General features: G+C 47.6%; 1 long non-coding RNA gene across 1 annotated transcript in view; it reads right to left on the bottom strand.

Annotated features, from left to right (window-relative positions):
• The window catches only part of LOC134911327 (uncharacterized), a 66,922-nt gene extending 46,063 nt beyond the window's left edge, over positions 1 to 20,859 (bottom strand). The window contains exon 1 of the long non-coding RNA XR_010176484.1: positions 20,802 to 20,859. This is a non-coding gene — a long non-coding RNA (uncharacterized LOC134911327). The remainder of the gene's footprint in view (positions 1 to 20,801) is intronic.
• Positions 20,860 to 26,694: the final 5,835 nt, after the last annotated feature.

The raw sequence follows: 26,694 nt of genomic DNA, 5'->3' as shown, positions 1-26,694 counted from the left end.
ATGCTCAGAGAGATGTTTGTACTCTAGCATCAAGAGTAAGCGCAATGTCCATATCTGCCAGAAGAAGTTTATGGACGCGACAGTGGTCAGGTGATGCGGATTCCAAGAGGCATATGGAAGTATTGCCATACAAGGGAGAGGAATTGTTTGGGGTCGGTCTTTCGGACTTGGTGGCCACGGCAACTGCCGGCAAATCCACTTTTTTACCTCAGACTCCTTCCCAACAGAAAAAGACACCGTCTTTTCAGCCGCAGTCCTTTCGCTCCTATAAAAAGCGACCAAAAGGACAGTCTTATCTGCCGCGAGGCAGAGGAAAGGGTAAGAAAGGGCAGCAAGCAGCCCCTACCCAGGAACAGAAGCCCGCCCCGGTTTCTACAAAGCCATCAGCATGACGCTGGGGCTGTACAAGTGGACTTAGGAACGGTGGGGGGTCGGCTCAAAAATTTCAGCAATCAATGGGATCACTCACAAGTAGACCCGTGGGTCCTGCAGATAATATCTCAGGGGTACATGCTGGAGTTCGAAAGGTCTCCTCCTCGCCGGTTCCTAAAGTCTGCTTTACCAACGTCTCCCTCAGAAAGGACGTTGGTTTTGGAAGCCATTCACAAGCTGTATTCTCAGCAGGTGATAGTCAAGGTACCCCTCCTACAACAGGGAAAGGGGTATTATTCCACACTATTTGTGGTACCGAAACCGGACGGTTCGGTAAGACCTATTCTAAATCTGAAATCCTTGAACCTGTATATACAGAAATTCAAGTTCAAGATGGAGTCACTCAGAGCAGTGATAGCAAACCTGGAAGAGGGGGACTTCATGGTGTCCTTGGACATAAAAGATGCTTATCTACATGTCCCAATTTACCCTTCACACCAAGGGTATCTCAGGTTCGTGATACAAGACTGTCATTATCAGTTTCAAACGCTGCCGTTTGGTTTGTCCACGGCTCCTCGGGTCTTTACCAAGGTAATGACCGAAATGATGGTTCTTCTACGAAGAAAAGGCGTATTAATTATCCCGTACTTGGACGATCTCCTAATAAGGGCAAAGTCCAGAGAACAGCTGGAAGCCAGTGTGGCACTATCACAAGTAGTGCTTCGGCAACATGGGTGGATTCTAAATCTTCCAAAATCTCAATTGACTCCGACAACACATCTGTTGTTTTTGGGCATGATTCTGGACACGGTTCAGAAAAAGGTATTTCTCCCAGAGGAGAAGGCAAAGGAGCTATCCGAACTTGTCAGGAACCTCCTAAAACCAGGAACTGTGTCAGTACATCAATGCACGAGAGTCCTGGGAAAAATGGTGGCTTCGTACGAAGCGATTCCTTTCGGCAGATTCCATACAGGACTGGGTCCTGGTGACTACGGATGCCAGCCTACGAGGTTGAGGAGCAGTCACAAAGGGAAGAAACTTCCAGGGTGTGTGGTCAAACCTGGAAAAGTCTCTTCACATAAATATACTGGAGCTAAGAGCGATATACAATGCCCTAAGCCAAGCAAGACCTCTGCTTCAGGATCAGCCGGTGCTGATCCAGTCCGACAACATCACGGCAGTCGCCCACGTCAACCGACAAGGCGGCACGAGAAGCAGAAGTGCAATGACGGAAACTGCACGGATTCTGCGCTGGGCGGAGAATCATGTCGTAGCACTGTCAGCAGTGTTCATCCCGGGAGTGGACAACTGGGAAGCAGACTTCCTCAGCAGACACGACCTTCACCCGGGAGAGTGGGGACTTCATCCAGAAGTTTTCAACATGATGGTGAACCGTTGGGAAAAACCAAAGGTGGACATGATGGCGTCTCGCCTCAACAAAAAGTTGGACAGGTATTGCGCCAGGTCAAGAGACCCACAGGCAATAGCTGTGGACGCTCTGGTAACACCATGGGTGTACCAGTCAGTATATGTGTTCCCTCCTCTGCCTCTCATACCAAAGGTACTGAGAATTATACGGAAAAGAGGAGTAAGAACAATACTGGTAGCTCCGGACTGGCCAAGAAGAACTTGGTATCCAGAACTTCAAGAGATGCTCACGGAGGATCCGTGGCCTCTACCTCTAAGAAGGGACCTGCTTCAACAGGGACCTTGTATGTTCCAAGACTTACCGCGACTGCGTTTGACGGCATGGCGGTTGAACGCCGGATTCTAAAAGAAAAGGGCATTCCTGAGGAAGTTATTCCGACTTTAATTAAAGCCAGGAAAGATGTGACCGCACAACATTATCACCGTATTTGGAGAAAATATGTTGCGTGGTGTGAGGCCAAGAAGGCTCCAACGGAAGAATTTCAATTGGGTCGATTCTTACATTTCCTGCAAGCAGGATTGTCTATGGGCCTAAAATTGGGGTCCATTAAAGTTCAAATTTCGGCCTTATCAATTTTCTTCCAGAAAGAATTGGCGTCAGTGCCTGAAGTACAGACTTTTGTAAAAGGTGTACTACATATACAACCCCCAATAGTGCCTCCAGTGGCACCGTGGGATTTGAACGTGGTTCTAAATTTTCTCAAATCTCATTGGTTTGAGCCTTTAAAATCGGTAGATTTAAAATACCTTACATGGAAGGTAACCATGCTATTGGCCCTGGCTTCAGCCAGGAGAGTTTCAGAATTGGCGGCTTTGTCGTACAAAAGCCCATATCTGATTTTCCATTCGGACAGGACAGAATTGCGGACACGTCCTCAATTTCTCCCTAAGGTGGTTTCGGCTTTTCACTTGAACCAGCCTATTGTGGTGCCTGCGGCGACTAGCGACTTGGAGGACTCCAAGTTACTGGACGTTGTCAGAGCATTGAAAATATATATTTCAAGGACAGCTGGAGTCAGAAAATCTGACTCGTTGTTTATATTGTATGCACCCAACAAGATGGGTGCTCCTGCGTCTAAACAGACGATTGCACGTTGGATATGTAGCACAATCCAACTTGCACATTCTGTGGCAGGCCTGCCACAGCCTAAATCTGTAAAGGCCCACTCCACAAGGAAAGTGGGCTCATCCTGGGCGGCTGCCCGAGGGGTCTCGGCATTACAACTTTGCCGAGCAGCTACGTGGTCAGGGGAGAACACGTTTGTAAAATTTTACAAATTTGATACTCTGGCTAAGGAGGACCGGGAGTTCTCTCATTCGGTGCTGCAGAGTCATCCGCACTCTCCCGCCCGTTTGGGAGCTTTGGTATAATCCCCATGGTCCTGACGGAGTCCCCAGCATCCACTAGGACGTTAGAGAAAATAAGATTTTACTTACCGATAAATCTATTTCTCGTAGTCCGTAGTGGATGCTGGGCGCCCATCCCAAGTGCGGATTGTCTGCAATGTTTGTACATAGTTATTGTTACAAAAATCGGGTTATTACTATTGTTGTGAGCCATCTTTTTAGAGGCTACTTCGTTTTGTTATCATACTGTTAACTGGGTTCAGATCACAAGTTGTACGGTGTGATTGGTGTGGCTGGTATGAGTCTTACCCGGGATTCAAGATCCTTCCTTATTGTGTACGCTCGTCCGGGCACAGTACCTAACTGAGGCTTGGAGGAGGGTCATAGGGGGAGGAGCCAGTACACACCATGTGACCTAAAAGGCTTTTTAGATGTGCCCTGTCTCCTGCGGAGCCCGCTGTTCCCCATGGTCCTGACGGAGTCCCCAGCATCCACTACGGACTACGAGAAATAGATTTATCGGTAAGTAAAATCTTATTATTTCTTTCATTCAGATCTAGGATGTGTTATTTTAGTGCTCCCTTTATTTTTTTTGAGCAGTGTATATATATATATATATATATATATATATATATCTCCTATATATTTGTCTAAATCTGTGACTCTGTGCCTGTAACGCTGGGTGGAGTCACAGCGGTGGGCGGAGTCAGCAAGTCTCTGCTCCTGCTGCCTGTCCATCTCTGTCTCTCCCCTCCCCCCACCCATCAGCAGCCCTGATTCCCCGGCCGCGGCGCCGGGCGAACAACAACGGCTGATGCCGCCCCCGGCATACACATTAGGAGGGACGGGTGGCGCAGGAGAAGGCTCTCATAGCCCTCCCTGCGCCGTGTACACAGACCCGCCGCCTCCTCCGCACAAATCCCGCTGTCAGCTCTCCTGCTGTGACAGGAGGCAAGTGCTGCAGTGACGTCATCTCCTGCAGCACTCTCCTCCTGTCACACAGCCGGCACACACTCTCCAGTCTCCGGGGGCTGCCAGCATCTACAGGCAAGCTGAAAACACCCCCGGAGCGAGAGAGAACAGACCCGCGAGGCCACGCCCCTTTCACAGCAGGCCACGCCCCCTTTTCGGCCGCGGGGGGGAGGAGAGATGTGTGTAACAGTAATGCTGAAATGCTGACCCAGTGACGCCTCTGGACACTGTACTGTTTACCAGCCTGCAGCAGCCGCCCACAGCCCCAACGGTGAGTCCCTCCGGCCATCCTACCCACTGTTTCTATGTCTGCTCGCCACTTTACACAAGTCTCCTCTTCTGGTGCCCTCCCCCTCCACTACTTTCCCCCCTCTCTTCATCAGCTTCCTCACTGGGGACCCTCCCTGCTGACCCGCGTCTCTATATCCCCTCCCTCCCACCCCGCGTCTCTCTATCCCCTCCCTACCGCCCCGCGTCTCTATATCCCCTCCCTACCGCCCCGCGTCTCTCTATCCCCTCCCTACCGCCTCGCGTCTCTCTATCCCCTCCCTACCGCCCCGCGTCTCTATATCCCCTCCCTACTGCCCCGCATCTCTCTATCCCCTCCCTACCGCCCCGCGTCTCTATATCCCCTCCCTACCGCCCCGCGTCTCTCTATCCCCTCCCTACCGCCTCGCGTCTCTCTATCCCCTCCCTACCGCCCAGCGTCTCTATATCCCCTCCCAGCCGCCCCGCGTCTCTCTATCCCCTCCCTACCGCCCCACGTCTCTCTATCCCCTCCCTACCGCCCTGCGTCTCTATATCCCCTCCCAGCCGCCCCGCGTCTCTCTATCCCCTCCCTACCACTCCGCGTCTCTATATCCCCTCCCAGCCGCCCGCGTCTCTCTATCCCCTCCCTACCGCCCGCGTCTCTATATCCCCTCCCTACCGCCCCGCCTCTCTCTATCCCCTCCTCCCTATGCCTCTGTATCCCCTCCCTACCGCCCGCGTCTCAGTATCCCCTCCCTACCGCTCTGCGTCTCTGTATCACCTCCCTACCGCCCCGTGTCTCTGTATCCCCTCCTACCGCCCCGCGTCTCTGTATCCCCTCCCTACCGCCCCGCGTCTCTCTATCCCCTCCCAGCCGCCTTGCCTCTCTGTATCCCCTCCCTATCGCCCCGGGTCTCTCTATCCCCTCCCTACCGCCCCGCGTCTCTCTATCCCCTCCCTGCCGACCCGCGTCTCTCTATCCCCTCCATACCGCCCCGTGTCTTTCTATCCCCTCCCTACCGCCCCGCGTCTCTATATATCCCCTCCCTACCGCCCTGCGTCTCTCTATCCCCTCCCTACGGCCCTGCGTCTCTCTATCCCCTCCCTGCCACCCCACGTCTCTCTATCCCCTCCCTACCGCCCCCTTTCTATCTATCCCCTCCCTACCGGCCCGCGTCTCTCTATCCCCTCTATCCACTCATACAAATATTGAACCGCAGCAAGGCGTGCAGGGGTTAAGGGGGCATAGCCCCTTTCGACGGTGTGAAGAGCGCCCGTAGGGCGCGATGAAGCACCTAGTATATATATACATACAGTATATCCATATTTATGATAGATTAGATAGATTAGATAGATTAGATAGATTGATAGACAGACAGACAGACAGACAGAGACAGATATACTGTATAGATATGAGATTTCAGCAGAAATATAGTAAACTCTGAGGGGTTCACAAACTTCCAAGCACCAATGTATAACCATATGTTTCTGTTTATATTGGTATTTGGAGAATACTAAAATGTTGGTAAAAGTACAAAGTTACAAACTGTGAGCCCCAGCCCCAAATGGAAATCCAGCTGTCCCCCCAACTGTGACCCATAGTGATAGCAGATAGCTCACAATTCATCACATCACATTTTAACAAAAAATAAATAAATAACATACTTTTCATTAAAGTGCTACTGCTGTGCATTTGAACATCAAAAACAAAGTTACTAACTTCCAGTCACTTTTAATGAAACTCCCAATATCAAACCACTAATGTAATCCAGCCAATTCCTAATTGGCTTTTTGAAATGCAATTTCTACATGTGAATATGCAGCTGAATAAACCCAGAAGTGCGTGAAATTCAAGCCTCGAGCTTACAGAAATGAGGAAAATCTCTATAATTAGTTCACTTCTAACAAAAACTCATTTTACAGTGACTGGTCTGTGCATGTGCCACATGTATACTTTTTACTTTTGGAGCCCAAAGAGTGTCAGGCTAATTTTTAGAAGGCTGATTATAATTCCAGTATGTGCCAATAATGAACCAATTTTACAAGCATAATCTATCATTTGTATATAAGATGTCACTATTAATATTTCATATAATTTAGAACAGATATTCCTAACCAATGTTCCATTAATAATCTTCAGGAGGTTTATATACAAAGCACAAAACTTTTTGGGTGGATATTTAGGTAATATGAATTATTTGCTTAAAGTGAGTTCTCCACAGTGCCTAGCCAGTGGCAAATTTCCATTAGGCATGTGGGGCACGTGCCTGTGGGCGGCACTTGTTTGGGGCCCCAAAAAGTACCAGTAACTGCTAAATATTTCTACTGTACTGTACCATACTGTATGTCACTTTGTATGAAGTGTAAATGGGTAGGACATGCACATACTGCCCCTGTAAGCTGTCCTACTTAGTACATATGTATATATAATAAAAAATTATTATACTAAGGGGGACATTTCCTAAGCAGTGATAAGAGCAGAGAAATGAGCCAGTAGAGAAGTTGCCCATGGCAACCAATCAGCACTGAAGTATTCTCTATAATTTGCATACTATAGAATGATACAGAGCTGCTGATTGGTTGATGGGGCCACTTCTCCACTGGCTCACTTCTCCGCTCTTATCACTGCTTAGTAAATGTCCCCCTAAATTGGCTGTCATAAAATGAGGGCATATAACCAATCAATAAAAATAATAAAATTAGGCAGGCGGGGGATGGCCATTACTGTTGTGCATAGGGGTGCCCTCACCCCTAAATCCGCCCCTGCGCCTAGCACTGATATACAATTTTAAAGGAATACTTCCCATCCATCCAAATAACATGAGTCACTGACTTAAACAGATATGGGTGACATTTAATCTGACAGTGGGTGTGGTTAATTCTATAATGATGTGGTTTTGGTAAAATATGGAATGAGGTTTACGCAGATCAGGGACTAAATTTATTACATTTACATTTTGTGGGATGTGTGATCTAAGTGGATGTGGTACAGTATGATATGTCAACATTCATTATGTCAACACCATATGTCAAAACACCGCTGTGCGATGCTTTTGTACTTCAGCGATGGGGCAGGGACTGACATGTGGGGCAGGCTAGCCCTGTGCTGGGCGTCCCCCCGCATGTCAGTGTGGATGATCGTAGCTGTGCTAAATTTAGCACAGCTATGATCAACTCTGAATCACCCCCCAGTTCTCTTACTTCCCGATATGTTAAGAGCCCCATACACTACAACGATATGTCTGAGGCTGAAGTCGGATGCAGTTTCCCTTGAACTCCCCTGGGAGCTTCCCGAGAGTAATTCCATACGATTTTGTACTTTTGTACTATTTTTACATAAGATATATCGCATGAGATATATCTGATGGGCTGGATAGAGGGCTACGGGGGCTGGGAGTGTCCTGAGAATGCCAGTCAAACTTCCCTGTGATACTTCGCATGTGATATATCATAAGCACAAAAAACACACTTTTTTCATCCGATTCCATCCAGTTCCATCCAGTTCCGATATATCATTAGTGCAGCACCAACGACCTAGGGGATCCTATCCAACAGCCACGGGGACGCACATCAGATTGGATACAATCTAAAACACATACGATTGTACACAATCTCATACGATATATCAGACGGACGAGAAAGGAAACAACGAATCCTGTCCTGAAGCTTCAGGACTTTCTCCTGAGACAAGAACAACCTCTGGTTGTGAGTGTCCAACAGCGCTCCCAGGTGCACCATGCTCTGAGCATGGACCAGGGAGGATTTCTTCCAGTTGATGAACCACCCGTGGGCTTGTAGAAACCGGACCGTCATATCCAGATGACGCAGGAGAAGATCTGGGGAATTTGCCAGGATTAACAAGTCGTCCAGATACGGCAGTATCCTGACCCCTTGACAGCGGAGTACCACCGTCATCACCGCCATAACTTTGGTGAAGACTCGCGGAGCCGTTGTTAAACCAAAAGGTAATGCCCAAAACTGGTAATGGATTTTGCCAATAGCAGGCCTCAGGTATTGTTGATGTGACACTGCTATAGGAATATGCAGGTAAGCATCCTGTATGTCCAGGGAGACCATGTAGTCCCCAGGTTCCAAGGCCAGAACTATAGAGCGAAGGGTTTCCATACGGAACTTGGAAATCTTCACAAACCTGTTCAATGTCTTGAGGTTGAGAATGGGCCGGGAGGACCCATTCGGTTTCTGGACTAGAAACAGCGGAGAATAGTACCCCCTGGCCCCTCTGAGCAAGGGGCACCTGTACTACGACTCATGTATCCAGGAGGGTCTGTACCACCGAGTGTAGAGTTTTTGCCTTTGTCTGGTCCAAAGGGACGTCTGTCTGGCAAAATCGATGAGGGGGTCGGTTTTTGAATGCTATGGCGTAACCTCGAGTGACGACTTCCCGTACCCAGGCATCTGAAGTGGTCTTCAACCATTCCTGGGTATACCCTAAAAGCCGGCCCCCCACCCTAAGGTCCCCCAGGGGGAGGCCCGCCCCGTCATGCGGCATGCTTATCATCTTGGCAGCAGGCTCTTTTGGGCTTCGGCTTACCAGGTTTGGAAGTGAGGGCCTGCTTTTGGTACGCCTGACCTTTTGCTTTACCTGGAGGACGAAAGGGGCGAAAGGACGTACCTTTAGCCTTCGACACAGAAGGAACGGTTTTAGGCAGACAGGCAGTTTTGGCAGTAGCCAAGTCAGCCACTATCTTATTTAAGTCCTCCCCAAACAGAATATCTCCCTTGAAAGGGAGTACCTCCAGGGTTTTTCAAGAGTCCAGAACCACAGACCAGGATCTCAGCCAAAATATCCGGCGAGCCAGGACTGACGTAGTAAAGGCCTTGGCTACTAGGATACCAGCATCAGAAGCCGCCTCTTTAATATATCGAGAAGCTGTGACAATATATAACAAGCATTGTCTAGCATGGTCAGAGGAGATTTCAGCTTCTAACTCCAAGGCCCATGCTTCAATAGCCTCTGCAGCCCATGTAGCTGCAATAGTGGGCCTTTGTGCAGCACCCATGAGGGTGTAAATCGCTTTCAGACAACCCTCCACACGTTTATCCGTAGGCTCTTTTAGAGACGTGACGGTAGTGACAGGTAGAGCTGAGGAAACCACCATCCTAGCCACATGTGAGTCTACTGGAGGAGGTGTTTCCCAATTCTTAGACAGCTCTGGCGCGAGGGGATAGCGAGCCAGCATCTTCTTTTGAGGCACAAACTTCGTACCCGGGTTTTCCCAGGGTTCCTGACGTATATCCACTAGGTGATCAGAGTGAGTTAAAACTTGTTTAACCACCTTCTGACGCTTGAACCTATCTGGTTTCTTAGGAGGGATGGATGGCTCGGGATCATCCGTAATCTGCAGAATTAACTTAATAGCCTCCAAAAGATCAGGAACATCCACATGTGAACTACCCTCCCCATCAGCCGTATGTGAGTCAGAACCTGTGGGGTCAGTGTAAGTGCTGTCTTCATCAGACGAGCTGTCAGTGACAGCAGTGGATTGTGAGGAAACAAGCGCTCGCTTAGAGGACCTCTTGGACTTAGGCGAGTGTTGGTCAGACTTATTACTTATTACTGTTGGTCAGAGGTTATTACTGACAATAATACTGCACTGGACTAGCTTACACAGCTATATAACAATAGATATAACAGTACACAGTAAGAACTGGATGTATATCACAGGGTAATTGTACTATAAAACCCTGACTAAACGCACTCTTTCTTAACTATCACTGTCTAGAAAGGCAGGTAGAATACTTAAGTGTCATGTAAAGGCACAGCGCTGACAACCAGGCGGCTTTACATAGGAGGACTTGCCCAAGCAGTCCCAGGAACAGTGAACTGAGGAATAATGGCGCCGCAGACACTGACAGGGAGTGAGGAAAAGACAGAAATGCAACTCCAGGGCGGGAACACTTGCTGAAAATGGCGCCCTGGGGCTGGGGGAGGGGCTTCAGGTCTAAGCCTTATCCCCTCTGCTGGCAAAACTACCGGGTACTGTGGGCGATATGAAAACCGGTTTAGAGAGAAAACCTGACCTGCGCCCATGCCCTGGTGATCTAGTGGGATCGCCTGTACTGCCACAGTGTCCACCGTCAGCGTGCGCGGCCCGCCTCCCACTGACCGCGCTGGATCGCGATAAAGACCGGGACCCACTTACCACCTCCCGAAGCGCGCCCACGCGATCCTGGAGACCCCCCAGCCGTGTGTGTCTAACGTGAAGAAAACCGGAGCCTCCTGCTGTAGGTACCCGGCAACCAGGGCTCGGTAGTGTACAGCGCCGCTGGGGGAGAGATGGAGCTGCAGCAGGCAATGTCTACTGACATCCAGCACAATCTGTGCCTCTGCTGCAGCCCTTGTAGTCTTCTTTTTACCTCAGAAAAAGCTTTTATAGAGCTGCTGTGAGCAGCTCTTCCTGTTACATGCTTGCACTGCAAGCACCAACTACAAACTGAGCTCCTGTGCACAGAGGCGGGGTGATAGAGGAGGCGGCGCTATGCATCTTGGGAAGAAGGTCAAAGCTTTTGAGTCTGTTGGTGATTCGGATCAAGATCCTACTCTACACCCCAATGTCTATCCTTGTGGAGCCCAGTGTACCCCGCAGCAGAAACATAAGTTTGTGCAGTCTCTGCACTGTCCAGGACTAACTCTGCAGTTGCGATGATCGAGACCGGAGCTGACGTCAGAAACCCTCCCTCAAAACGCCGGGTCCCTCCTGCGCTTTCCCGAACACTCTTTGAAAACGGTCAGTTGCCACCCACGAATGGCCTCTTCCTGTCAATCTCCTTGTAATCGCCTGTGCGTTCTGAATATTCACACCATCCCGTCGCTGACTGGCGATCCCCATTGCTGCGGTCCGTAGCGCTTGCGCATTGTGATGCATACACATGCACAGTTCAGATCTGATCGCAGGCTGTGAGAAAACACAGCCTAGCGATCAGGTCTGAATCGGTCCCATGCTTTTACCCATTAGAGAAAATGTTTGCTGCTGCAATCAGGTCTGAATTAGGCCTTTTGTTCCATGCATGCAACGCAGGACCAATTATATGGCCGACTTGCAATGAACTCCATAGGCAAATGCAGGGGGGGGGGGGGTTCTGGTTGCCCAGGAACCCCCTCCTCTTGGCAAGTGGCTCAAATTATGACAACAATAGCAATGGTAAATAATATGATTGCTTCTGTTGCCACTACATCATGTAGTTAAAGGGAAAGGGCAGAGCTGGGGCATATGACCATGGGTAGCAACTTTTTCTACCAAGTTTGCTGTGTGCGTGGATCTGAGTCACAATCAGTGCACTGGACCAAAGAGCTTCTACCAGGAAGATGAGACAGCAGCCTTACCATGAGGTGGGAGAATGTGCTTAGAAAGTGCAGTACTGGTTCTATTATGGTTGTGTATTTATTTATCAATTATGGTAATTCAGACCTGATCGTAGCAGCAAACTTGTTAGCAGTTGGGCAAAACCAGGGCCCTCATTCCGAGTTGTTCGCTCGCAAGCTGCTTTTAGCAGCATTGCACACGCTAAGCCGCCGCCTACTGGGAGTGAATCTTAGCTTAGCAAAATTGCGAACGAAAGATTCTCAAAATTGCGAATAGAAATTTCTAAGCAGTTTCTGAGTAGCTTGACACTTACTCTGCCACTGCGATCAGTTCAGTCAGTTTCGTTCCTGGTTTGACGTCACAAACACACCCAGCGTTCACCCAGACACTCCCCCGTTTCTCCAGCCACTCACGCGTTTTTCCCAGAAACGGCAACGTTTTTTCACACACTCCCATAAAACGGCCAGTCTCCACCCAGAAACACCCACTTCCTGTCAATCACACAACGATCAGCAGAACGAAGAAAAAACCTTGTAATGCCGTGAGTAAAATACCAAACTTCTTAGCAAATTTACTTGGCGCAGTCGCAGTGTGAACATTGCGCATGCGCAGTTTGCGGAAAATCGCTGCGATGCGATGAAAAAGAACGAGCGAACAACTCGGAATGAGGGCCCATGTGCACTGCAGGTGCGTAAGATATAACGTGCAGAAAGAGTTAGATTTGGGTGGGTTATATTGTGTCTGTACAGGATAAATACTGGCTGCTTTATTTTTACACTGCAATTTAGATTTCAGTTTGAACACACCCCACCCAAATCTAACTCTTTTTGCACGTTACACCTTTTCCCCTGCAGTGCACATGGTTTTGCCCAATTGCTAACAAAATTCCTGCTACGATCAGGTCTGAATTACCTCCAGTATGTTTAACCTTTTTCTGACCACTTATTTATATTACTTTTATGTTAGATACAGCCTATACTATAGATAATTTATAGTGTTAAATATAAATACTGTATTCCATTCAGTTTCCAGTGTATAAAAATACCAGTGTTTACGTTAATGTTCAGGGTCATTATTAGGTTCTTGTACCACTTTCCCAGACACCCGCACTGTTACATACATAGCCACCATATGGCATACATAGCCACCACATTATTCTGAATAGCACCACATTATACAAATAGCACTGCATTAGACGTATAGCCAGAGCCGGCCATAGGCAAACTAGGCAATTGCCTAGGGCATTTGATATGCCTAGGGGCATCAGCAGCTTCTGCTGATTAAAATGATATGCAGCATGCCTATATTCTGTGTGTAGCATTTCATATTTAGATACAGTCACTGTCTCACACAGTATATAGGCATGCTGCATATCATTTTAATCAGCAGAAGCTGCTTGTGTATCCTAGCCACATATCAATGCAGATAAGATGCATTTAATAAAAAAAGGTGCCCGACATTAGCATTGTGGCAAGATTTATGAAGACACATCTGTATCCAAGCAGAGGCAGAGGTCACAGTGTTAGTGGCAGTGTGAGTGCTGTGTGCATGTGAGTGGGTTGGTTGTGCAGTAGTGTTTGGAATATGTGTAAGGAGCATTATGTGTGTCATGTGAAAATGCATTAATAATGTGCAACATATGTGTAAGGGGCACTATGTGTGTCATTATGTGTATAAGGGCATTAATAATGTGCGGCATATGTGTAACAGGGTACTACTGTATGTGTGTCATTATGTGTATAGGGGCACTAATAATGTGCAGAAAATGTGTAGGGGGCACTATGTGTGTCATTATGTGTATAAAGGCATTAATAATGTGTGGCATATGTGTAAGGGACATTATGTGTAAAAGGGCATTAATAAAGGGTGACATAATGTGTACAACGCATTGGGGGAGATTCAAATGTTTGAAAATTCAGTTGGGAGTCTGTTTTTTCCTTTCTAATAGACAGGAAAAAACAGACACCCAACGACTTTTCAAACATTTGAATCTCCCCCACTATGTTTCTAAGAACATTAATGATGTGTCTCATGATGTGTAAGGGGCATTACTGTGTGGAATTATGTGTATAAATGCATTACTAATGTGTGGCATTATGCGTATAAGGTGCTCTACTATGTGGCATTGCGTATAGAAAGGGCATTACTGTGTCGTCTAATGTGAATAAAGAGCAATAGGGTGTGGTGTAATGTAAAAAAGGAGCAATTCAGTGTGATGTAATGTGATTAAGGAGCTCTACTGTGAGGAGTAACGTTTATAAGGTAAAGTGATACTACTGTGGGATGTAATGTGAATTATGGACACTATTGCTGGATCAAATGTGAATAAAGTTGCAGTACTGTGTGGCGTAATTTGAATTGGGGGTACTATTGTGTGGCCATGCCCCTTGCCAGCAAAAACACCCCCCTTTTTGGGCTGTGCGCCAAATGTGCGAACTGTTCCTATTTAAAATATAGGGGGTACAAACACCAAAATAAGGACTGTTATGGGTGAGGGGTGATGGTGCTGGGAAAGAGGTGCAAGGTCAGAGACGGAACCAGCGGTGGTGCTAGGGGACACCAGCCAAAATCTTGCCTAGGTTATCATATTGGTTAGGGACGGCTCTGCGTATAGCACCACACTACACGTATAGCACTGCATTACACAAATAGTGCCACATAACACGAATAGCACAACATTACAGGTATAGCACTGCAATACACGTATAGCACCGCATTATACGACTAGCACCACATTACATACATAGCCACCGCATTACATACGTAGCCACCGCATTACATACGTAGACACTGCATAAATAGGCCCATCATCATGGACAGACATTGGGCAGCTATAGGGCTGAAGGACGTTGCATTAGATAGAGATTGTCCCAGGGCTGGCTGTGAGTGCTGCCTGGTCAGCTGGCATCCTGAGAACAAGGTACATCCTGCTCCTGTCCAGTCCCCAAACCATACACTGTGACCGGGGACGCCCTAACCCTTACATGATAATGCAAATAATGTAATAAAAAATAACCTCTCTGCCGGGTCCCCTTCAGTGCTCAGTCGCCGCTCAGGCCAGTTTAGTGAGAGTGCGGGAGCTGGGGTGGCAGCGGGTGTAGTGAACCCGGCTCCGACCATAGCTTTGCTGCTGCTCCTGGGCCGGGCTTGTTGAAGAGACCTTTGGCCGGAGAGGATGCTGCTGGGCTGGTTAACTTTCTCAAGTTCCCCATTGGTAGAACAGCCTCACCACTTTTCATGGCTAGCGGCACCTGGAAGTGCCCGCTAACCTAACTTCCGGATTGCATTTCAATGAACCACAAGTACTGGAAGCAGTGTGAGCCAGCCCATCCTGAGTGTGAATCGGCCTGGCTGAGGGAGATATGGGACCGGCCCATCAAAATCTGTCATGGTGTCCTGGTGGGCCAATCCGCCCATGGTAGCCAGGGGCATAGGGAGAGTGGAACAAGTGGACCTTGGGCTCCAGGCGCCGCTGGGGACAGAAGGCGCCAGCTCACTGCACACTGCACAGCTGAGAGCCGGGATCTCGGGCAGGGGTAGGAGGAGATGATGACTAGAAGAGAGGGAAGGGGTGGCCACCACACATGTTGCATATCCCTGATTGCACAGTACAGAGAGTCCAATACAGTGCAGTGCAGTGTGGTGTGTTGTTAGGGAAGTGGGGAGGTTTGAAGGCTTGTCAGAAGAACTTTCCTGGCTGTCAGGGATCTGCATTCAGTGATCTGGAACATGCAGGCAGTGTGGTGGCCACCCCTTCCCTTTCCTCAGTCCTTTCCTTCTACCCACGGAGATCCAGCCTGTCAATCACATCGAAGCTCCGCCCCTCCAGGCTGGAACGAGGAGCTGCTCTGCTGCTGCCCTCTTGGTGAGAATTAATGTGTGTATACTGTGTGTTTTTGTCTGTGTATACTGTGTATTTATGTGTATATGTCTGTGTTTGTGTGTAAATGTGTGTTTGTGTATATAAATATATATATATATATATCTTTGTATACAGTATGTGTGAGTATATGTGTGTTTTTATGTATGTCTGTGTCTATATGCGTATGTCTGTGTATATCTGTATGTGTATATTTGTGTGTTTGTGTGTGTGTGTGTGTGTGTGTGTGTGTGTGTGTGTGTGTGTGTGTATATATGTGTATACTGTATTTGTGTGTTTATGTATGTCTGTGCCTAAATGTTTGTGAATCTATGTATTTATGTATGTGTGGGTGGGGTGCCGTGACATGACCCTGCTCCGGGTGTCATGTCTCCACGCTATGCCTCTGCTGGTAGCTGCACTCCCTGCACCTATGGTAGCTACAGTGCTACACCCTTGTATATAACACATGTAACTGTGACAGGGAAGGTGGCCCTTCTCAGCTGTGGGTCCCAAAGCAGCTGCACCTATGGTAGCTACACCCTGCATATAACACATGTAATTGTGACAGGGAAGGTTGCCCCTCTCAGCTCTGGGCTGCATAGCAGCTGCACTCCCAGCACTTATGGTAGCTACGTCCTTGTATATAACATAGTAACATAGTAACATAGTCACATAGTATCTGAGGTTGAAAAAAGACAATTGTCCATCGAGTTCAACCTATTTGTGGTGTCCTATGCAAGATGATTTGACTAAAATTTCTGACTGATGCTGCTGTCAGCCATTGCATTTTATCCCTATTTATAGTAACTATAATGCATGACTATGCACCATACCCCTGGATATCCTTATCCAATAGGAATTTATCTAACCCATTTTTAAAGGTGTTGACAGATTCCGCCATTACAACTCCCTCGGGCAGGGAATTCCAAACACGTATTGTCCTTACCGTGAAAAAGCCTTTACGCCGTATTGTGCGGAATCTCCTCTCCTCTAACCTGAGCGAGTGTCCACGAGTCCTCTGTGTTGATCTAACCAAAAACAGGTCCCGTGCAAGCTCTGTGTATTGTCCCCTTATATATTTGTAGATGTTGATCATATCCCCTCTTAGTCTCCGCTTTTCCAATGTAAACATGCCTAGTCTTTCAAGCCTTTCCTTGTATTCCATCGTCTCCATGCCCTTAATTAGTTTGGTCGCCCTCCTCTGTACCTTTTCAAGCTCCAGGATATCCTTTTTGTAGTACGGTGCCCAGAACTGTACACAGTATTCAAGGTGTGGCCTCACTAGTGATTTATATAACGGGAGTATAATACTCTCGTCCCTAGCATCAATACCCCGTTTTATGCATGCTAATATCTTATTAGCCTTCTTTGCTGCAGTCCTACTTTGGGTACTACTGCTTAGCTTGCTATCTATGAGGACACCTAAGTCCTTTTCCAGTACAGAATTCCCTAATTTTACCCCATTTAATAGGTAGGTGTAATTTTTGTTCTTGTTACCACAGTGCATTACCTTACACTTGTCTGTGTTGAAGCGCATTCTCCATTTGGCTGCCCATGCTTCTAATTTAACTAAGTCGTTCTGAAGAGACTCGGCATCCTCCTCTGTATTTATAGCCTTACACAATTTGGTATCATCTGCAAAAATTGACACCATGCTCTCTAGACCTTCTGTTAGGTCGTTAATGAAAATATTGAACAATAGCGGTCCTAATACTGAGCCTTGCGGCACACCACTTAGCACTTCAGTTCAAGTTGAAAAAGATCCATTAACCACAACGCGCTGCTTCCTATTATCTAACCAGTTTTTGACCCAAGTGCATATTGTGCTTCCTAGCCCTGATTCTTGTAGCTTGTATATAAGTCTCATGTGTGGTACAGTATCGAACGCTTTGGCAAAGTCTAAAAAGATTACATCCACGTCTTTACCCTGATCTAGGTTTGCGCTTACTGTTTCATAAAAGCCAAGTAAGTTGGTTTGACAGGATCTGTCCTTCATAAACCCATGTTGATTCCTTTTAATGACCTTATTGGTTTCAAGGAACTTCTGAATACTATCTCTTAGAATACCTTCCAATACTTTCCCCACTGTAGATGTAAGACTAACTGGTCTATAATTACCTGGTTCAGCTTTACTTCCCTTTTTGAATATAGGCACTACTTCCGCTATACGCCAGTCTTTGGGAACCATACCTGATATAACTGAATCCTCAAAGATCAAAGATAGCGGTTTTGCCAGTTCAGAGTGAAGCTCCATTAGAACCCTTGGATGAATACCATCGGGCCCTGGTGATTTATTAATCTTTAAATGTTTTAATCGGTCACAGACTACTTCCTTGCTTAAATAAGTACCTATCAGTGTGATATTCTCATTATTGAGATTGTGTGCCAGTCCCTGAATTGGGTCCTCTCTAGTGAATACTGTTGAAAAAAACTCATTTAGTGTGTCCGCTATGTCATTATCATTTTTGCTTAAGACTCCCAACTTGTCTTTCAAAGGGCCTATACTCTCCTTTTTTAATCTCTTGCTATTAATGTATTTAAAGAATTTTTTGGGATTCGCTTTGCTTTCCTTTGCTACTAGTTTTTCAGTTTCTACTTTAGCCGCTCTTATTTCCTTTTTGCAATTTTTGTTACATTCCTTATAGTGCTAAATGACTCTGCTTCCCCGTCAGATTTGTATTTTTTAAATGCTCGCCTTTTCTTGCCCATAAGTTCCTTAATCTTTTTGTTAAGCCACATCGGTTTATGATTTTTATTCCCTTTTTTGCTACTCATAGGAATATATTTGAGTGTATTTTTAGCTAGCAGGAATTTTAGTACCTCCCATTTCTCCGTAGTATTTTTTCCTAAAAACAAACCTTCCCATTCAATATCCCTGAAAAATACCCTCATCTTTTCAAAATTTGCTTTGCTAAAGTTTAAAGTCCTAGTTGAGCCAGTATAGGGCTGTTTGTAGAAACTGATATTGAATGTGACCATATTGTGGTCGCTGTTTCCTATGGGTTCCCCTACTATAATACCCGATACCAAATCCTGATTGTTTGTTAATACAAGGTCTAAGATTGCATTGTACCTAGTTGATTCCTCAATTAGTTGGACTAGGTAGTTATCATTTAGTGTGTTTAAAAACATACTGCCCCTAGCAGTATCACATGAATCGTTTTTCCAGTTTATCTCTGGATAGTTAAAATCTCCCATCACTACTATGTCTCCTACTCCTGCTGCTTTTTCAATTCGCTTTAGTAACAATTCATCATCAGATGCGTTGATACCAGGCGGCCTATAGCATACACCCAATACTAACTTTTTTGTTCCTTTTTCCCCGCATGCAATTTCTACCCATAATGTCTCAACAGTGTCTACAGTCCCCTCCTGAATATCTTCCCATATATTAGGTTTTAAAAACGGCTTTACGTACAGACACACCCCTCCACCCTTTTTATTTAGTCTGTCTCTCCTAAACAGTGTATAGCCCTCTAGATTGACTGTCCAATCATGAGATTCATCCCACCAAGTTTCAGTAATGCCTATAATATCATACTGTTTGCTTGCTGCAAGTATTTCTAGTTCACCCTTTTTACCAGTAATGCTTCTGGCGTTTACATACATACAACTAAGATAAGTATTTTCCCTTGCGTTAGGGACATCTTTCACCTTATGTGGCAAGGATGACCTGTATTCGTCATTGGTTAGTGCTTTGGTAAAATCCCTTTTAGTACCCATGTTAGTAACCTTACTGCCTGCTCTTACCCTCCCCCCAACTTCTCCCCCATTTCGTTTACTACCGCCATCCCCACTATTCTCACTGCATGACCCGTAGTTTCTAGCTAAACCCTCCCCCCAGGCTCCTAGTTTAAAATCTCCTCCAACCTTCTAACCATCCTTCCCCCCAGCACCGCTGCCCCCTCCTCAGTCAGGTGCAATCCGTCACGACAAAAGAGATGGCGCCTGACTGAGAAGTCCGCCCAGTGTTCCAGGAACACAAACCCCTCTTTCCTGCACCAATCCCTAAGCCACACATTTACCTCCCTAATCTCCCTCTGCCTCCCTGGACTAGCGCGTGGCACGGGTAATAATTCTGAGAATATTACCTTAGATGTCCTTGCCTTCAGTTTCTTTCCTAAGTCCCTATAGTCTTTCTTAAGGACATCCCACCTTCCGCTAACTTTGTCATTGGTGCCAACGTGCACCAAGACCGCCGGGTCTTTGCCAGCCCCTCCCAACAATCTATCTACCCGATCCGCGATGTGCCGTACCCAAGCACCCGGGAGACAACAGACTGTACGGCGATCACGGTCCCGGTAGCAGATTGCCCTATCTGCCTTCCTGATGATAGAATCCCCTACCACCACCATTTGACTAGGTACCTCTCTATCTTTTATCCCAACCGCGCCAGAGGGACCGCACCTCTGGATGCTAGAGGGAGCAGTCTCCTCCGGCACCGTCATTTCTTCACTATCATCCTCCGATTCCTCGTCCAATCGGGCAAATTTGTTCGGGTTTGATAGTTCAGAGATGTCGTGCCTCCCCCTCTTTTTCTTCCTTCTAACTGTGACCCAACTGGCTAGCTGATCATCATCCTCTTCTACCAGTGACCCCTCCCGCAACTCCTCCACCGTTCTGTCTAAACTACGCTCGAGATTGTGAATCTCCCTCAGTTGCGTAACGGTTTGCTCTAGATCAGTTACCTGGGCTTCCAGGGCAACCGTTCGCACACACCTCGTGCAGATGTATTCACACTGGGCCGGTAGCTCCAGGTGTGCATACATCTTGCACGACATGCACTGAGTGAGGTCCTCAATCACAGCCCCTCCCATATTGTTTGCAAGGTCTAACTCCCTGTTACACTCAAAGAAAAAGCAGCAAAAATAAAAAATAGAAGACAAGCAATATCACTTATACAATAATTAAGCTGGCTTATACTTATCTATCTTTGTGCGGTTCTTGGTCCTTCACTTTCATGCAGCCGTAGTACTCTCTCCTGCGGCACCTATACTCCACTTAGCAGTTGCAGTTGTTCCAGCTCACTGCTCCTCCTTTTCACTCGGCTTCCAGCTCCTGCTAAGAAAAAAAAAATGCCCCTCACACCCGCACAATCACAGCCCCTCTGCTACTCCAAGTAAGAGACCCTCTCACTCACTCACAAGGTCAGCCCCTTGCAGCCTCACCAGAAGTTTAATGGTACTGTAAATGTGTGTTCCTGATTGTGTATTATAAAACTCACCTTTTTCTGTATTCTAACTCACCTTTTTGCTGTTTCCAACTCACACTTAGAAATCCCAGCAGCACTTGGAAGAGACCAGCCACACAGAGCAGGCTCCAAGAGTCTAGTCACTGCTTATATAGGTTCACCCAGCTGCTTCAATCAGCCCCTCACCCTCCTGATTACTCCTGATTACTCACACCTGAGTTAACCCCTCTGGCTATCACCTCACACTTTGTTTTTTTATTTTTTTCCCTCCAAAAGGAAAAAAAAAAACCAGTACAGATATATTAAAACAAAAAGAAACAGTATAGATACAAACAATCAATCAGAATCAGATTAATTTCTCTCACAAAATTGCTATTCCTATATTGATAAACAGAGATTAATCAGAGTTCACCTTTTTGCTGTTTCCAACTCACACTTAGAAATCCCAGCAGCACTTGGAAGAGACCAGCCACACAGAGCAGGCTCCAAGAGTCTAGTCACTGCTTATATAGGTTCACCCAGCTGCTTCAATCAGCCCCTCACCCTCCTGATTACTCCTGATTACTCACACCTGAGTTAACCCCTCTGGCTATCACCTCACACTTTGTTTTTTTATTTTTTTCCCTCCAAAAGGAAAAAAAAAAAACCAGTACAGATATATTAAAACAAAAAGAAACAGTATAGATACAAACAATCAATCAGAATCAGATTACTTTCTCTCACAAAATTGCTATTCCTATATGGATAAACAGAGATTAATCAGAGTTCACCTTTTTGCTGTTTCCAACTCACACTTAGAAATCCCAGCAGCACTTGGAAGAGACCAGCCACACAGAGCAGGCTCCAAGAGTCTAGTCACTGCTTATATAGGTTCACCCAGCTGCTTCAATCAGCCCCTCACCCTCCTGATTACTCCTGATTACTCACACCTGAGTTAACCCCTCTGGCTATCACCTCACACTTTGTTTTTTTATTTTTTTAACACATGTAACTGTGACAGGGAAGGTGGCCCCTCTCAGCACTGGGCCCCATAGCAGCTGCACTCCCTACACCTATGGTAGCTACACCCTGTATATAACACATGTAACTGTGACAGGGAAGGTGGCCCCTCTCAGCTCTGGGCCCCATAGCTGCTGCACTCCCTGCACCTATGTTAGTTACGCCCTTGGCGAGCCCGCATGGGGCTCTGTTGCACTCGTACCCCCACCGGCAATCTGGCAGCCAGGATCCCGGCATCAGGATGCTGACCGCTGGGATCCCAACCGCCGGTTACATGATCCCAACGCATGATAGAGCATATGGTACTTGCCTATTCTCCTGCAATGTCTTGGAGACTCCAGGATAGCAGGCACCAAGGTGTAGGCATATCTTCAGTAATGCCTCAGTTCCACACGCTGATGCCCACTTCCCATGTGAAGTGACCAGTTCAGGCGAGCTGATGACGCTATTCCTGCTGAATCCCATCATCATGGCCCCTTCCCCCGCTCTACAATGATGTAATCGTGGCTTTATATACTGTGCCTTGATGATGCTATTCTGCTGTCATGCCCCCGCACTGCCCACATGGTTGCGCCATACCGCTCCCAACTGGCAGCCAAGAACTTGGTAAGTGTGTGATATCTGGGCCCTGTAGCTCACCAGCAAAAAAGTATCTATTTTTTAACCATTTTATCACCCCCACATCCACTGCACACAATGGGGTCTATGTACTAAGCCTTGGAGAGAGATAAAGTGGATGGAGATAAAGTACCAGCCAATCAGCTCCTGTCATTTTTCAAACCCAGCCTATAATATGACAGTTAGCAGCTGATTGGCTGGTACTTATCTCCATCCACTTTATCTCTCTACAAGGCTTAGTAAATAGACTCCAGTATTTGTAACGAGCCCCGGTGCTTTAGCCTACCAAACACCCACCACAACCAATTTTGCAACTAAACACTGTAAAGCATGAGAGGACATGGGCTGTTATCCGATGTCTCTACTGTACAGCTGGCCACACGCAGGCCCATCCCACCTCTGGAGCTGCGGCCCAGGATTATTGATCAATTTGACCTCACACTTGGATGGCCATACCTGACATGGACCAGTAAAACAGCCCAATGGGGTTTCTGGAGGATCTATGAGGCTAATTTAGACCTGATCGCTCGCTAGCTGTTTTTGCAGTCCTGCGTTCACATAGTCGCCGCCCACCGGGGAGTGTATCTTAGCTGTGCAAGTGTGCGATCGCATGTGCAGCCGAGCAGTACAAAAAGATTTTGCGCAGTTATTGAGTAGCCCAGGACTTACTCAGCCGCTGCGATCACTTCAACCTGTCTGGGAATGGAATTCACGTCAGACACCCGCCCTGTAAACGTTTGGGAACGCCTGCGTTTTTCCAACCACTCCCAGAAAACGGTCAGTTGACACCCACAAATGCCTTCTTCCTGTCAATCTCCTTGCAATCGCTCATGTGAATGGATTCTTTGCACAAACCCGTCGCAGAGCAACGAACCGCTTTGTACCTGTGCGACGTGCCTGCACATTGCGGTGCATACGCATGCGCAGGTCTGATCTGATGGCAGCGCTGCAAAAACCGCTAGCGAGCGATCAGGTCTGAATTAGGCTCTATAAACACTGTGTTATGTGCACATTAAGTGGTATAAATGAAAATGTATGGAACATGAGTAATTAACATGAATTAAAAACAAATCATCACATTATAATGAAGTCCAGTAAACATGACACGATGGGAGTTGTAGTGCACAAAGGTCCTCCTAGACAGATCCGCACATGACATTAAACCATGCACTGGGCTCAGCCACCAAGCATCCTTGGAACTTGTTTTAAAATGTTGCCAAGTATGACAGTCACATATCAAAGTAATAAGTGTATCTATTATATAAAAGCGAAAATCTATCCTTCATCCTTCTGTCTTTCTATACAAATCCATAGTTTACAAGCAACGATCGTGAAATTTTACATACGAGCATATTAAAACACGGCGGAGGCAACTAAAACAATTAGAAATCCCTAGCACCCCTAGACAGCAGCACAGAGTATATCAGGAGACAGCATAACTCCGGAATTGCTGGAGCAATGTACTCAAATCTTGGTACACATATGCCTTACAATCTGGGAACAAACACTGTGTGAGGAAGACACCCCTAGCACCCCTAGGGGTGAGGCAGCAGCACTGAGTATTTCAGCAGACAGCATAACTCTGGTACACATATGACTTTTACTGTGGAAACAGACACTGTGGGAGTCAGACACCCCTAGCACCCCTAGGGGTGGGACAGCAGCACAGAGTATGTCAGCAGACAGCATAACTGTGGAAGGCCTGGAGCAATTTACACCAAACTTGGTACACATCTCACAATCTGCAAACTCTGTAGGGGTTAGACACCCCTAGGGGTGGGACAGCAGCACAGAGTATGTCAGGAGACAGCATAACTCCTGAATGCCTGGACCAATTTACAACAAACTTGGTTCACATATGACTTGCAAGCTGGGAACAAATACTGTGGGGGTAAGATACCCCTAGCACCCCTAGGGGTGAGGCAGCAGCACAGAGTTTTTCAGAAATCAGCATAACTCTGGAATGCCTGAAGCAATTTACACAAAACTTGCTACACATATGACTTACACTCTGGGAACAAATACTGTGAGGGTAACACACCACTAGCACACCTAGGGGTGGGCCAGCAGCACAGACTATATCAGGACATGCATGATATCTCAGTGATGACAGGGCTGCATGTGACAGGGCTAGTGACATGATGTGAGGAGGGGAATGGAGGCAGCAGGAAGCCACAGACTGAGAGTTGTATAGTGGGAAGAGCAGGGTCCCTTGGGGGATCAAAAAGGGGTGCGGCCACTACACAAAGTGCATAAGGGAAGCAAGATATGCCTACATACTAGATCTCCAATCCAGTGGCGGAACTAGCGAGCGGTGGGCCCAGGTGCGACAAAATGCTTTGGGCCCCCCATCCCATCCAAGTCCACCCCCTCACCCCTGGAGAGGATCTGGTGAGGGGGACCTGCTTACGGCCAGAGAAATGGATACCTAGCAACAGTGCCGTAACTAGACATTTTAGCACTGTGTGCAAGAAACAGCATCGGAGCCCCACCCCTGCATGCAAAACAGGGGCAGTGCACGCCGTAGGCGCGCGCAAAAATACATAGTGGCGTGGCTTCGTGGGGAAGGGGTGTGGCCACAAAATAATACCAATTCATAAAACGGTGCACAATAGTCTCCATCAGGGCCGTAACTACGTGTGTGCCAAGTGGGCTTGGCACACAGCGCAGTTGCCCTGAGGGCGCACGGCCAGCAGCATGTAATGAGTCAAATTGACTCATTACATGCCGCCTCTGCTGTGTGCGCCGTGCGCCGCACTGGAGGGAGAAGAGACCAGCGCCGGGCAGCGGACAAGGAGGAGGAGGGAGGGGGAGCAGGGAGCCGCAGCAGCGCTATTTCATTGGTAGTAAGCGCCGCTGCAGCATCACCCTCTCCTTCTGTATTGGCTGCCCGGCGCTGCTATGGATGCTGGGATGCGGTTCCCTCATCCCAGCATCCACAGCAGCGCCAGGCAGCCAATACGGAAGGAGAGGGGGATGCTGCAGCGGCGCTTACTACCAATGAAATAGCGCTGCTGCGGCTCCCTGCTCCCCCTCCCTCCTCCTCCTTCTCACCTCACTGCCTGCACCGAGAGGGAGATGCCAGCACGAGGAGCCTGTCAGCGGGGAGAAGGTAAGTATATCCCTCTCTCTCTCTCTCTCTCTCTCTCTCTCTCTCTCAGGGGGACACCGTCTGCCGCAATGTGTAAAAAGGGGGCCTGGCTGCCGCAATGTGTAAAAAGGGGTCCTGGCTGCCGCAATGTGTAAAAAGGGGTCCTGGCTGCCGCAATGTGTAAAGAGGGGGCCTGGCTGCCGCAATGTGTAAAAAGGGGGACTGGCTGCCGCAATGTGTAAAGAGGGGGCCTGGCTGCCGCAATGTGTAAAAAGGGGGACTGGCTGCTGCAATGTGTAAAAAGGGGGCCTGGCTGCCGCAATGTGTAAAAAGGGGGACTGTCTGCCGCAATGTGTAAAAAGGGGGACTGTCTGCTGTAATGTGTAAAAAGGGGGACGCTGTCTGCTGTAATGTATATAAGGGGCTCTACCTGGTGTAGTGGCGCTACTGTGCAGCGAAATTTGAATAATGTAGACTACTGTGCACCGTAGTATGAATTGCTATTATTTTGTGGCCACGCCCCTTCCCCGTGAAGCCACTGCCCCTATCTTACATGGGGGGGGGCGCCACTGTCGTTTCTTGCACACAGTGCTAAAATGCCTAGTTACGGCACTGGTCTCCATTATTCAAATTATGCCGCACAGTAGCACCACTACACCAGGTAGAGACCCTTTTACACCTTACGGCGGACAGATTCCTCTTTTTACACATTACAGCAGACAGCGTCCCCTTTTTACACATTACGGCAGACAGCGTCCCCCTTTTTACACATAACGGCAGACAGCGTCCCCTTTTTACACATTGAGGCAGACAGCGTCCCCTTTTTACAAATAACGGCAGACAGCGTGCCCTTGTTAAACATAGCGGCAGACAGCGTACCCTTTTTACACATAACGGCAGACAGCGTGCCCTTGTTACACATAGCGGCAGACAGCGTACACTTTTTACACATAACGGCAGACAGCATCCCCTTGTTACACATTACGGCAGACAGCGTCCCCTTGTTGCACATTATGGCATACAGCGTCCCCTTTTTACACATTGCGTCAGGCAGATTCCCCCTTTTTACACATTACGGCAGACAGCGTGCCCTTGTTACACATTACGGCAGACAGCATCCCCTTTTTACACATTGCGTCAGGCAGATTACCCCTTTTTACACATTACGGCAGACAGCATGCCCTTGTTACACATTACGGCAGACAGCGTCCCCTTTTTACACATTGCGTCAGGCAGATTC

The sequence above is a fragment of the Pseudophryne corroboree genome, chromosome 4 (genome assembly GCF_028390025.1).
Source record: "Pseudophryne corroboree isolate aPseCor3 chromosome 4, aPseCor3.hap2, whole genome shotgun sequence".
Lineage (NCBI taxonomy): Eukaryota > Metazoa > Chordata > Amphibia > Anura > Myobatrachidae > Pseudophryne > Pseudophryne corroboree.
Note: the sequence above shows the minus strand (reverse complement) of the source record. Positions and strands in the feature narration are given on the sequence as shown.